This window comes from Rhincodon typus, chromosome 30 (genome assembly GCF_021869965.1).
Source record: "Rhincodon typus isolate 14 chromosome 30, sRhiTyp1.1, whole genome shotgun sequence".
In the NCBI taxonomy this organism is placed as follows: Eukaryota; Metazoa; Chordata; class Chondrichthyes; order Orectolobiformes; family Rhincodontidae; genus Rhincodon; species Rhincodon typus.
In genome coordinates this window covers 7,456,374-7,469,456 of record NC_063361.1, presented here as the reverse complement: position 1 = coordinate 7,469,456, position 13,083 = coordinate 7,456,374, and the positions used below count along the sequence as shown (strand labels likewise).

Below are 13,083 nucleotides of genomic sequence, written 5' to 3'. Positions count from 1 at the left end.
GGGGGGGGGGGGTCACTCACCGTCCCGCGGGTTCCCGCCGGTGGTGGGGGCGGGGGGGTCACTCACCGTCCCGCGGGTTCCCTCCCTACTCCGTCTCGAGCCGACACCGTTCCGTCTGCGCGTTGACGTGGCAACCCCGCGCATGCACCGCTCGCTCAGCCCGCCTCCAGGTGCCGGTGATTGACGGAACAAAAAAAAACCGACAGAATTGTGCGGCTGCTGTCGATCAGAACCGGCTCTGAGGACCAGCCACTTGAACCAAGACGTTAACACTAATTTCTCTCTACATACACTGCCGGACGTGCTGAGCTTTTTCAGCACTTTCTGCCTCTGCTGCCGGTGATTGACGGACCGAGTAGCCAATCAATGAACATTGGGTGAACGCCTTGTGTCTGGGGCCTTGTTCATTCCAATCCCTTTAGTCAGATGTTACAACACAGAGCATTCACAGTGTGACTTCATTGAAGGCTGGTTGGATTATCTTTTGTTAAATGGCACTCTCTATATAACTGACTTCATCTTAGCAATTTTTAGAAAAGTTATAAACCAGGCCTGAGCCATTGCAAATAGACCAGTATTAAAGATAGTATCTAGTGACTGAGTGATATCTCGTAATTCATGGTTATACAATGATTTTAAAAGGCGAGGGAACAGGCTAACTTTAGTATTCTGTGTCAATGGTGACTTGGTTGGTTGTACTCCCACTATAAACTACAGGCGGGAACACCATCACCTCCAAGCCACTCACCATCCTAACTTGGAAATATATCGCAGTTCCTTCACTGTCACTGGGTCAAAATCCTGGAATTCCCTCCCTAATGGCATTGTGGGTCAACCTGCAGCAGTTCAAGAAGGTAGCTCGCCACCACTTCAGAGGGCAACTAGGGACAGGCAATAAATGCTGGCTGGCCAGCCAGCGATGCCCATAAACCACAAATGAATAAAACAAACGTCCTCCTTTCAAGAGCCACTGTGGGGCTGCAGCGCAATAAACAGAAGACTAACCTTCCAGAGCAGTACTGACTTTACTGATGAGTTGACATCCCATCTTTTTAATGAGATGTTTAACTGAGGCCTCAAGATGGATGTAGTAAAACATTCCATGGCAGTGTTTTGAAGAAGAGCAAGAGAGTCATCCTTAATTTCTACCCATAACATAGTGGGATTAACATCAAAAGTGTACATAATGACGATATACTAACATCAGTTTCATGGTTATGTAGAGGGAGCTGGCCAGGAGCAGATGCTGTAACCTACTGTGAAGATAATGAATGAATGGATCAAGTGTGTTAAATTTAAATAAGGGAAGCTTTGACGACATGAGACATTAATTGTCTGAGGTGAATTCGGAAAATACATCAAAAGTCATGACCATATGTAGACAATGGATAATCTTTAATAATAAAGGTAAATTTGGCAAAGCCCTTATAGGGCTGCTCTGTCATGAGAGAAAGAGAGATGACTGGTGAAGTGGGTCGCCATGTCTCAGGCAAGGGGAGAGGCTGAGAAAGAGTCCTTCATGGTAACGTCAACCGGTGCAACAATTAAACCCACACTGTTGGCATTACAGTACGATGCAAACCAACTGGACAGCCAAATGAGCTAATTGTTTACCTTGCCTTGCTGGTCTTGCCCAAGTGCATCACCTCACACTTATCTGCATAGAATTTGCTTTATAAAGTAAAGATTGCACTGGAGAAAGTACTGGAGCTGAAAGTTGATAAATCATGAAAATGGGAAATCATTGTTTAAAGATGTTACTAACAAATTGATAAAGGAAAGCCAATGGACATAGTACACTTAGATTTTTGATGAAGTCCCGCATAGGAGGCTGGTTAGAAAATATAAAGTATATCATATAATCATGTATTGGCATGGATTGATAATTGACTAACAGACAATGAACAGAGAATAGGAATAAATGGGCCTCTCTCACATTGGCAGGCTATCATTAGTGAGACATTGCAAAGATCAGTGCTTGGATTCCAAATGTTCACAATGACTTGGAATTGGGGACCAAATATCATATTTCCAAATTTGTGGATGATATAAGGAAGCTAAGTGGAATTATATTGTGAGGAAAATGTAAGATGGCTCCAGAAGGATTTGGGTAGGCTTCGTGAACTATTCGAGTAGGGATTTATAACATTTGCAATCCTCCAGTCTTCAGGCACCACTCTGATATTCAGAGAATGTTTAAAATTATGGTCAAATTTCTGCTTTCTCCATCCCAGTTTCCCTTAAGTATCGCAAGAATGCATCCCATCTAGATCAGGTGACTTCACTTTAACGTAATATAATAAGCATTGTCCTTTTTTAAAAATATTTTTGCACTGTCTAATGTCTTGTTCTCAACCCTCCACCGCAACTCTACAGTGTGATTTACCTCATCTTCTCTTGTGAAGATAGATGCAAAATATACATCCAGATTATCAGTCATGTCCTGAATTTCTACAAGATATTTTTCATTTGTGTCCCTCATGGACCCCATCATTCTTTTAACTAAGATTTTACTTTTAAAATGATAATTTTAAAAATAGACACAAATTTATATTACCCACTAATCTTTACTTATACTTTCTTATATCCTGTCATATTCTTGTACACTCTTTCACATTCTTATATCCTTTCTCAATTTCCTCCCACACTTTCCGAATTTTGCCTGACTTTCTGTTGTTTACTGTACATAACTTCCTTTGTGTTTCCTTTGAATTCCATTTTCTTTGTCATTCAGGGAACTGTAGTTTTAAATATCAAACCTTTCCTCCTTTTGGGAAATTGTTTAGTTTGTACCCAATCTACCTCTACCTTGAAGGCCTGCCGTTGTTCATTTCACGTTTTCTTGGCCAGTGTGTTGTTTCAGTTCACATATGTTAAAGCCCTTATCAAATCACTGAAATTCTTCCTTTTCCATTTGGGTATTTTCACATTGAATGTTCTCTCCCTTTCCATAACTAATAAAAATCCAGTTATAATATAAATAGTTATTATTCAAAATCTGGCTGGACTACCACTTTAGTTTTGCATCCACTTCAAGACACCATACTTTAAGACGGATGAAGTTTACCAGATTGATTCCCGAGATGAGGGATTTTAAATACAAGCCTCAGAAACAGGAAAAATTCTCTTCTGAGAAAAGAAGATGGTTTTGACAAGATGATGACATCCTTCGATAACATGGACAAAGAAAACTGTTCTAATCGGTACAATGTCTGGAGGGGACAGAATGTAAGAAAAACATTTTTACACAGCTAGAAGCAGAGACATTTAGTCACTTGCAGCACTTGCGGAAAGTAAACTTGCAGGGCTATATAGAGAGGGTGGGAAATTGGGACTGTTGGATTTCTTTACAGAAAGTCATGGACTTGATGGGCCAAATGGTGCTCTTCTGTTCTATAATGACTCTACCTCCCACTGACATATATTCTGCTTGTCCTACTTCATTGCCCAGATCTACGGCCATCACTGTTTCTCCCCTTATTGGCTGGAATTATGTCAGTTAAAGAATTCTCCTGTCCAAGTTTTCAGAACTGCTCACCTTCCTTGCCCTTTAAACTAGACACTTTTACTGCAATGTGATTTTTATGTTTCTCAAAACATTGCTACTGATTTATTACGGTTATCATTGTTACGTTATTTAGGGTATGTGTTAAATTCCCAGAAACTTGACAACTACTTTTGGTTCCTTACATCGAATCAAATAGCTTCAATGTTTTAACCCTTGGATGTTTTGTCTCTCTGTAGAGCTGGCTGTTGATAAGGTTTTGCCTAAGAAACTGTTACTGAAAACTAAAGCTGATAGATTCATAGACATGTGCAGCACGGAAACAGACCATTCAGTCCAACTCATCCATACCGACCAGATATCCTGAATAAAACTAGTCTCATTTACCAGCATTAGGTCCATATCCCTCTAAACCCTTCCTATTCATATACCCATCCAGATGCTTTTTAAATGTTCTAATTGTACCAGCCTCCTTTATTTCCAAATGTCAATATTTATTTCCCCACGCTCTATGTCTTCCATGGTAACCATAGTTTACTTCTCACAGTAAACACTGTTGCAAAATGCTCATTTAGTATCTCCCCCATCTCCTGTATTTCCCGCATAGGCCCTGTTGATCTTGAAGGGGCCTATTCTCTCCCTAGTTATCCTTTTATCTTTAATGTATTTTTAGAATCCCTTTGGATTCTCCTTAACCCTATTTGCTAAAGCTATCTCATGCCTCCTTTTTGCCCTCCTGATTTCCCCCTCAAATGTACTCCTACTGCCTTTATACTCTTCTAGGGATTTACTCGATCTCTGCTGTCTATACCTGAAATATGCTTCCTTCTTTTTCTTGATTAAAACCTCAATTTTTCCAATCATCCAACATTCCCTACACCTGCCAGCCTTGCCCTTCACCCTAACAGAAACATACTTTCTCTGGATTCTCACTTTGAGGGCTTCCCATTTTCCAGCCATCCTGCAAACATCGGCCCCTAAGCAACTTTTGAAAGTTTATGCCTAGAACTGCTAAAGTTGGCCTTCCTCCAATTTAGAACTTTAACTTTTAGATCCGGTCTATCCTTTTCCATCACATTTTAAAACCAGTAGAATGATGGCCACTGGCCCCAAAGTGCTCCCCCACTGACACCTTAGTCACCTGCCCTGCCTTATTTATCAGGAGTAGGTTAAGTTTTGCACCTTCTCTGGTAGGTATATCCACATGCTGAATCAGAATTTTTTTTGTACACACTTAACAAATTCCTGACCATCCAAGTCCTTAACACTGTGGCAGTCCCAGCCTATGTCTGAAAAGTTAAAATCCCCTACCGCAACCACCATATCATTCTTGTAGATAAGTGGGATCCCCTTACAAATTTGTTTCTAATTTCTATTGGAGGGGTCTATAGTGTAATCCCAATAAGGTGATCATCCCTTTCTTATTTCTCATTTCCACCCAAATAACCTCCCTGAACATATTCCGAGGAATATGCTCTCTAAGTACAGCCATAATGTTATCTCTCATCAAAAATGCCACTCCCCTGCTTTCTTGCCCCCCTTTCTATCCTTCTTGTAGCATTTATACCCTGGAACATTAAGCTGCCAGTTCAGTCCGTCCCTGAGTCACATCTCTGTAATTGTGATAACATCCCAGTTCCGTGTTCCCAACCATGCCCTGAGTTCATCTGCCTTACCTGTTAGGCCTCTTGCATTGAAGTAAATGCTGTTTAATTTGTCAGTCTTACCTTGTTCTCTGCTTTGTTCCTGCCAGCCCTGACTGTTTGACTTACTACTTTTTGTAACTGTACCAGTCTCAGACTGGTGTCTTTCCTCACCAGCTCTCTGTCCCCCCACCCCCTCTTACTAGTTTAAATGCTCCCAAACAGCTCCAGAAAATGACCCCACCAGTATATTAGTCTCCTTCAAATTCAGGGGCAACCCGTAATTCTTATACAGGTCACTTCAATCCAAAAATGTGGATCCTTCTCTCCTGCACCAGTTCCTCAGCCACGCATTCATCTGCTCTATCCACCTATACCAACCCTCTCTGCCTCGTGGTAACAGAAGTAATCCTAACTGAATTGAAGACAAATTATTGACCTGCTTAGGAAATGGGCTTAGACAACGGCAAATAGAGATAACAGATAGGTTAGAAGGAGGTGACTAGTAGTGATTAGTCCACAAGCATGGTCCTCAGATATTCAGCTTATTAATTCATGATTTAGATAATGAAGTAGAGACCCATATTTCCAATTTTTCGTCACTCAAGGTGGTTTCCATGCTGGCAGCCGCACAGGGAGTTTCTTTGCTTTGGAGTTCCATCTGTTGCTATCCTTTGTCCTTCCTCTCCCAGTCTCCTGTCTTCCACTGATTTAAGTTCCCTTCTTTAAATGATATGTGCATCATAGAGTTTTGTATAAATTAACTGCTATTTTAAAATCACTTGGACCAACAGAGCACTTTTCATTGCTCACCCATGCCTGGCCTTGTTTTCTTTAGTGAACATTGGATCTTTCCTCGATACAAAACTAAGTACTGCAAATATTCGAAATCTGAAATAAAGTCAGGAAATGATAGAAATATTCAGCAGGTTTGGCTGCATCTAGGAACGGCGAAAAATAGCGAACAGTTCTGGTGTAGTGATTGGAACCAGCGCCAGGTGGATCTTATTGACCATGAGATCCTTGATTGGGTTTGTTAACCTGGGCCAATCAGGGAGTCCTAGCTGACAGATATAAACTGGAGATTCTGAGTATCCTCATTCTAGGGACTGGCTGTAAGCTGACTGGTCAGATCCCTTGTACTGTGCACATATAAATAAAGGGTGACATGGTGACTGAATACGCCCTCTGTGCAGTTGTTTCAGTGTTGACAAAGAGTGGGATTTTAGTACTTCCTAAAATCGAATGGCATTCAGCATATAAGGGCAGCTCCATACCATCCATCACCCAATACTCTGGCAGAAAGAGCAGTCCAAACTTTGAAGGCAGGCTTAAAGAAATAGCCTACAGCTTCACTCATACCAAACTGTCCCAGTTCCTATTTGATTAGAGGACCACCCCTCAGGCAACTGCAGGGATAGTTCCAGCAGAGTTGCTAATGGCAAGAAGACTCCACACCAGGTTAAATCTGATCTTCCTGATCTTGGGGTAGAGCTGGATGAACACAGCACCAGGAACGCCAATGCAGGTCACAAGACTCCTCTAAGCGAGAGAGACAGTTTATTTCAGGAGATAAATTTTGATGCTGAAACCACGGAACTGGCCCTGCATGGGTAAGAGGCATGGTGGACATGAGGACAGGTCCAGTGACGTATAAAGTTCAGGTAGGTGAGACAGTGCTGAACAAGTGCGTGGACTGCGTGAAAGCTGCAAAACCCACAAACAGGGCAGGAGTGCTCCTTGGCCTGCTGTGTTCACCCAGCTCTACACCTTGTTATCTCAGATTCTCCAGCATCTGCAGTTCCTACTATCTCTGAAACTATTTTAACCCCACTGCGAAGCCTCTTCTAAGGATGCCTACCTTGAAAAAGTTACCCTCCTCCCTCCGGAAGGACTTCAGTGGATATCCGCCTCCCTCTCTCTCCCTATTTATTTCAGAACCTCCTTCCCCTCCCCCATTTCTGAAGAAGGGTCTAGGCCCGAAACATCAGCTTTCCTGCTCCTCTGATGCTGCTTGGCCTGCTGTGTTCATCCAGCTCTACCCCTTGTTATCTCAGATTCTCCAGCTTCTGCAGTTCCTACTATCTCAGGAGCAAAACATGCCTGGCCCCTCAGAAAAGCCAGAAAGGCTGTCAGAAACTGCGGGTTCTTGCCTTCTGTCTAATGTTAAAGAAACCTGAGAGTCCTAAATGGAGGCAGCCTTGATACCATTACCACTTGAAGAAGAAGAGGAAACTCTCCCAAGATGTTCAGGGCGCCAGAGACAGACTGTGATCAAGTACACGCCACCCATATCTGAGTCAGTCTGAGGAACCGGACCTGGGGCAAAAACGTCCCTGGAGAAGCTACAAGAAAAAAAGCAGGCCTAATCCCCGGATTTAGTGGCAGAGGGACGTACTGATTGAAATGAGGGCCATGTGGTTTTCATTGATTATGAGTTCCCTGATTGGGGTTGTTAACCTGGTCCAATCATGGAACCCTGGCTGATTGAAATAAACAGGAGATTCAGAGTCTCCTTATTCTAGGGACGGGCTCTGAGTTGGCTGGTCAGAGCCCATGTGCTGCGCACGTGTAACTAAAGGGTGAATTGGTGATGGGATACTGGCCTCTGTGCATTTATTTCACCTGGCCAATGATCTTTGATTGGAACAAAAACAAGTTTGAAATGTTTAAGTGATTTTGAGCCAGTGAAAGGGAAGAGGGTATCAAGAAAAATTTCTTGGACTTCCCATGGCTATATTTTTCAACTGGATTGCAGTGTCGTCTCAGTTGCAATGTCTCTGATTAGCTGTTCACTTGCTGAAATTAACAAGTAACATTGTTTAGCCTGCAGCCCAGATTCACTCCTGTTGCTATGTGCAGAGTTCATGATTGTCTGACTGGGTTAACTAGTTCTCTTATTTTAAACGCGGTGTGGTTCTTGATCAGAAATTAATTCTACTAGGCCTAGATGCTAATGATGCACTGAGATGACGTTTCAAATGACTCTCTGACCTGTTATGCACCTATCATCACAACAGGACAAATTTCTAATCATTGCCTTGTATCATTCTCCATCTACATCCCCCTTATCCTTGCTATTCCCACTTACTTAAACGTAAACCCTGGGCAAAAAAAAATCACTTGCAATTGGATTTTCAAGTTCCGAACTCTCTAGCCTTTACCTTCCATTCACAAAATCACACCTGCAGTTATCAATCTTACTAAATACAGCATCCCCTCTACTTTTGGTGCCCTCCGCTCTTTCTAATCCTGGTCATTTCTACAATACAGCACTCAAGTCCACTTCTTGATGTACAAGGAAATGGGCTTGAATGTTGAACCTTGAACAGGATTAATTAATCATCGTAGATCTGACCACTTAAAGCTCTCACTGATATTGCTCAATATTGCAGAATCATCATGAAGGCAAAGCTAACCCTTTATTACTCTTCTCCATAAACGAAGTATCTTAAACCACTCTCCCTTCTCTCATCCAACCTCACCTCTAATAATATGTAAGGAGTCCATGGACTTCCTTGCCACTAAGATTCAGACCACCTCCTAATCCAATGGTCCACTATATCTCCAATTTTCGTGTCATCTGCAAACTTACTAACCATACCTCCTTTGTTAATATCCAGATCATTTAGATAAATGACAAATAGCAGTGGACCCAGCACCATTCCTTGTAGCACACTGCTGGTCACAAGTCTCCAGTCTAAAAAGCAACCCTCCACTACTCCATCCTCTGTCTTCTACCTTTGAGCCAGTTCTGTATCAAAATGGCTAGTTCTCCCTGTATTCCATGTAATCTAACCTTGCTAACCAGTCTACCATGAGAAACCCTGTCAAATGCCTTACTGAAGTCCATATAGATCACATCCACCGCTCAACCCTTATCAATCCTCTTTATTTTATCTTCAAAAAACTCAATCAAGCTAGTGAGACATGATTTCCCATGCACAAAGCCATTTGACTATCCTTAATCAGTCCTTGCTTTTCCGAATACATGTAAATCCTGCCGTCTAGATTCCCTCCAACAACTTGCCCATCATTGATATCAGGCTCACCAGTGTATAGTTCCCTGGCTTTTCCTTACCACCTTTCTTAAATAGTGACACCACATTAGGCGGTACAGTGGCTCAGTGGTTAGCACTACTGCCCCACAGTGCCAGGAACCCGGGTTTAATTCCAGCCTCGGGTGACTGTCTGTGTGGAGTTTGCACATTCTCCCTGTGTCTGCATGGGTTTCCTCCAGGTGCTCTGGTTTCCTCCCACAGTCCAAAGATGTGCAGGGTAGGTGGATTGGCTATGCTAAATTGCCCATAGTGCCCAGGGATGTTTAGATGAGGTGGGTTAGTCAAGGGAAATGCAGGGGTGGGGGAATGGGTCTGGGTGGGATGCTCTTCGGAGGGGCAGTGTGGACTTGTTGGGCCAAATGACCTGTTTCCACACTGTCGGGTTTCTCTGATTCTATGATTAGCCAACCTTCAGTCTTCCGGCAACTCACCTGTGGCTATCGATGATACAAATATCTCAGCATGGGTCCCAGCAATCACTTCCATAGCTTCCCACAGAGTTCTAGGGTACACCTGATCAGTTCCCAGGGATTTATTCGTCTTTATGCATTTTAAGACGTCCAGCACCACCTCCTCTGTAATATGGACATTTTTCCAGATGTCACTATTTATTTCCCCACGTTCTATGTCTTCCATGTCTTTCTCACAGTAAACACCGATGCTATATGCTCATTTAGTATCTTCCCCATCTCCTGCAGTTTCACACGTAGGCCTTGTTGATCTTCAAAGGGCCCTATTCTCTCCCCAGTTACCAGTTATCTCATTTTTGAAGACTTCCCATTTTCCAGCTACCCTTTACCTGCAAACATCCCCCCCCCCCATTAACTTTTGAAAGTTCTTGCCTAATACTGTCAAAATTGGCCTTCCTCCAATTTAGAACTTTAACTTTTAGATCCGGTTTATCATTTTCCATCACTATTTTAAAACTAATAGAATTATGGTCACTGGCCCCAAAGTGCTCCCCCACTGATACCTCAGTCACCTGCCCTGCCTTACTTCCCAAGAGTTGGTCAAGTTTTGCACCTTCTCTGGTAGGTACATCCACATGCTGAATCAGAAAATTTTCTTGTACACACTTAACAAATTCCCCTCCATCCAAGCCCTTAACACCATGGCAGTTCCAATCTATCTTTGGAAAGGTAGAATCCCCTACCATCACCACCCTATTATTCTTACAGATAACTGGGATCTCCTTACAAATTTGTTTCTCGATTTCTCACTGACTGTTGGGAGGTCTATTACAATCCCAATAAGGTGACCATCCCTTTTTTATTTCTCACATTGTTCTTACATGACCCATCCTATATTCCCTCAACACTACGCCCACCCAAAGCCTAATGATTTTTCACCCTCCTTCCTGGCTTCCCTGCAGCAACATGTACCTCACTTGGAAAGTTGCATCCTTAGAATCTCTCACAGCATTTATTTGCCCAGGAGTTAATAGACATTAAAAAATATTTTCAAAAGTGTGATATGAATTTGACTCATAAGAGCTCTCTGATAAAGGTGCTTTAATTTCAGCTTGTTATACTTTGTTTCATAATACGCCTATGAAGTGCCTTTGGATATTGCATTATGTTAAAACTGTTATATGAATTTAAGCTTTTATTTCTGACTTAGACACATGACGTTATCACCTCATGACCAACTGTCCATTAGCAGCATGATTAATTCCATCAAGACTATGAATTGACACTTCATGAAATACAAGGAGTCATGCCACAGAGCGTTTGTGGCTGATTGTTGCAACACATTGACTAAAAATATAGGTACAAGTCCTGTATAGTGGCTTATGGGTCACAGGTGAAAGACATGGACGGAATTTTCTTTTGTTGAGACTAAGTGTGGGGGCAGACGTAAAAGTTGGAGGAAGTTTCTTGCAGGCCATTCAGGCTTGCCCATGTGATTAATTTCTTCTGAGCTCATTACATCTTCATGCTCACTAAAATGCCTAATTTTATAGGCAAGAAGTTCTGCCCCCTATTGGGACTTTTCAGTCTCCAATTTCTGAGCACCATGATCAAAAGGCACCCAGACAGCACATCACTCTCTGCAACTCAGGAGCTACTTAACCTATTCATCATCCTCCACTATCCCTGCAGATGTCAGTGACCAGGCAAAATGTGCCATCAGACTTTAGTAATGCCTTCTGAGATGTTCTTCTAGTGGCTATCCAGGAGAGAAGGAAAGTTCTTTTCCCCGTGAATGACAAAACAAGGCCGTCCCAACTGATGAAGGCAACCTATACAGGGATGGCTACGGAGGTTAGTGCCCATGGAAGGCTCATGAGAGCCTGCCTCCCATGCCCCATGAGCATGAATGATCTTCCGCACTCTGCCAATGTGCATAGCATTGTCTAGTCAATGCTTCATGCTGCTATGAGTGTGATTTAGCATGGTAACATTGCCAGTGCAGAGGACTGTCACTCAGGAGGTTGGGTGCCAGTCATCTCCATCAGATGCTTTGTGCATTTAAAGTCTATTTCTGCCTTGCAGCCACCAATATTGCACTACTGACACTACAATGGTATTCCCTCTTAAATATCATCCAGAGTTCATACTTAAAACATAAAAGAAGCTGCAACATTCGGCAGCTCATGCATCACCAGCTCATTGGCTTTTCATCACAATTAGGAGAACATACACATCTAATAGCTTTTCACCATGGACTTGCATCGGGCGAGGACATAATCACAGAAGACGACCTTTTGAGTTAAGCTGTCCCTAGAGTTTGGCCACACTTATCTACCTAGGTCGGATTTGCTGGCATAAGCCAGAGAGGCTGTTTTGCTTGGCCAGACTTGTTGGCCCAGTCAGTTTTCATCCCCGAGTAATTTATAATAACAAGCCAGATTGCATATGACTGAGACCTTACATGAGTTGATTAACATTGGAAGGTGTCATTCCTAAGTGTTTGTGTGAAGAAACGCCTTGGCTCTGAAGGAGACAAAGAACGGAAGAAGTTTATACTTACTCGAGTTTAGAGAAAGAGGTCTACCTCAACAAGGTACACGCCTCATAAATGCAGTCGGGTTTGAGGACATACATGCTTCCCAATCTTGACTAACAAGATTGCACTTGTGAGACTAATTCCAGGATAATGAGTATTTTTGACATACTAAAGATTGTAAAAGAGCTTCCTGAGCTCGAGAAAGCCAGTCTGCCTGCAAGATTCCATGAACTTAATCACAAAACTTCAACTTGCTGTCGGTAAACTGAACTTTTGCCTCCCACTCAAATAAGATCCCTGGCCTGCCATTCTAAAAGCTCAAGACAGGAACAGAAACTTCCCCCACTTATCCAACAACCCAGATGTTCAACAGAAGAAGACATTGTGGGCTTGTCAGTTTGAAGCATCACCATCAATCTTGTTATAGCATGCATGACAAACCACTTCAAGCATTATGCCCTGGTGATACTTTGTTGATGATTTTGTACTTCAGAGATCCATTTGCGTGTTTTCTTTTACTGAGCTCTGAAATAGCATATTCTTTTTCTTCTTCAAGGGGAAAGATGTGATATGAGACACACATTGGTTGTTAAGTGTCTGGCAACAAAGTCATGGAATTTACAGTGTGACTCATCAGATGAGTCAGGCTATTTATTTGTTTTTTTTTCACTCTTCTGTGTCTGATCCTGTAAGCATACATTAATAAATCATAGGATGGAACCTTCCTATTGAACAACCTGGACCCTGATGAGAAAGTTAATTCGATATTACAAGAAAAATTCCTATTTTCCAACCAAGTGTTGATTCTCACTGACGAGTAAGGAGAGACTTGTTTGCATGCATTAACATCCTCATTATTATATTATCCTGTCTCACTGATATGCATTTTCCCTTTCTTCCACCTGCAGCTTAAAAACTAGATGGC

The 13,083-nt window shown here is 42.4% G+C and overlaps 1 protein-coding gene across 2 annotated transcripts in view; it reads right to left on the bottom strand.

Annotated features, from left to right (window-relative positions):
• The window catches only part of LOC109912903 (ADP-ribosylation factor 3-like), a 23,357-nt gene extending 23,030 nt beyond the window's left edge, over window positions 1-327 (bottom strand). Inside the window, exon 1 of one of the 2 annotated variants that reach the window (XM_048614477.1) lies at window positions 67-327. The gene's annotated coding sequence lies outside the window, so the exon portion shown is untranslated. Of the gene's footprint in view, window positions 1-20 lie in introns of both variants that reach the window. The other variant, XM_020512349.2, reaches the window with a different exon arrangement.
• Window positions 328-13,083: the final 12,756 nt, after the last annotated feature.